Raw genomic sequence first — 2,008 nt, 5'->3', positions numbered from 1 at the left:
TTTTTTAAATCTTTTGTTATTCATTTTAAAATTTTTATTTTTTGTTATATTATTTTCTTTTTGTTTAAAATTCTGTCCAAATTTTTCTCATATGTCAATTCCACACAATAATATGCCACAAAGATTCTTCCTCCTTGTGACATAACATGCACATAGAATCATAGAATCTATCCCTATGACACAACATGCACATATAATCTATGTTGTTATTATGGAAATAAATTTATAAGATTGAGATCATTTTAAATTTGTTTATTTAAAAAAATACTTGTAATCCATTTTTATCAAATAGTATTTAAAAAACAATTATTCCTTAAATGAAATATTTAGAATAGGTGACATAATTTGAAAGTAAATGTACCTTAAAAAAAGAAAAAAAAATGAAACCAAGTTTATCTAGATTAAAGAAGATGAAAAAAAAAACATAGATAAATAACTCAGGACTACCATCATTAAAGTACATAAAAAAGTTAGAACAATTAGTTTGCATAATGACTACACAAATTTATCATGCACCTAAGCAATGTTATCATCAACAATTCTTGATTTTCTTGATTTGTGTAATAGGACAAGGATTTCATCTAAAGAACACCTAAAAGTTGCATTCAACTCAATCAGACATTTGATACTAAATTTCAAATAGATGAAAATATTTTTCCCACACCATCGTAGTGTTTGAGTTTCATACAGTCGTATTCAACACAACAATCACCTATATAAATTGGTTGACGATAAAAAGATCAAGTGAAATTTTTCAATCTCTGTTGGCATCAAAAATTATTTTTCTTAAAGCATCAAGCGACATGTTCTCATTTATTGTGATGACATTAGGACCATTAGAGCATTCAAACACTATCCCTTCCTATAATGAAATTTCATACTGTGTATTGATGGGTTTCAATATTACAAGCAGTGGTTCAGGTTGATGTAACATGGTTGTACGGAAAGTACAAAAAACTCTCTTTGTGGCAATTGCACAAGACGACAACAATAAAATTCTTCCAATAGTCTTTGTCATTGTTGAAAGTGAAACAACGAAAGCATGCTTCTTCTTCCTCAAAAATTTAAAAACATATCACGCCACAAGATAGTTTATGTTTGATTTCAGACAAGCATCAATCAATAAAAAATGTATACTCAAAGACGTGATAGTGGGTGGATAACACAAATTTTTGTGCATTTGTTCTACATATGACACTTTTAATAGAATTACATAAGGAGGTTCAAGAACAATGACTTCAAAAAACTAATTATCAATATGGGTGAGTGTCAAACTTTTTTCTCTTCATAGTAAATATCACTTTTTTGTGTTATAAATAATAATTGGAATTGTCTTTTTTTTATAACTACTCGGCATATGCAAGGACAAAGCCTTAATTCAATCACTACTATAACACTTTGAGGGAAGATGCACAAGTTAAACTAGCAATTAATTGGCTCAGGGAGATTCCACGAGAAAAGTGAACTCTCGCATGGGAGTGGCCAACGATGAGGACACATGACCACCAATCTTTTTGAGTTAATTAATTCGGTACTCAAGAAAACACGAAATTTGCCAATATATGTGTTGGTAAAATCAACCTATACAAGGTGTAATACATTGTTCAACCAAAGAGGGAGAAAAGTCACATAATGATTACATTTGGACAAGTTTATATAGAAGTATTAAACAAAGTTATGGAAGACACACAAAGAAAGACAAATTCTTGAGTTTGGTTGATACGACACACAGTTCTTAATCCAGGAGACAATTAACTCGAAAGAAGTTCGATCTGCTGGAAATTTCACAGTTAGGTGGGATGAAAGGTGGTGTGACTGTGACAAATTCCAAAAGGTGAACATGTTTTGTTTTTATGTTGTTGCTATTTGTAAGCATGCCTACCATAAATATAAGAACTACATACATTTTGTGTGTACGATGGAAAGTGTTTCCAACATGTACATAGAATTGTTTGGCAAATTGCTCAACAAAGTGTATTGACCACCGTGTCATAAGCCAAGAATATGT

Source organism: Glycine max, chromosome 17 (assembly GCF_000004515.6).
Source record: "Glycine max cultivar Williams 82 chromosome 17, Glycine_max_v4.0, whole genome shotgun sequence".
In the NCBI taxonomy this organism is placed as follows: domain Eukaryota; kingdom Viridiplantae; phylum Streptophyta; class Magnoliopsida; order Fabales; family Fabaceae; genus Glycine; species Glycine max.
Note: the sequence above shows the minus strand (reverse complement) of the source record.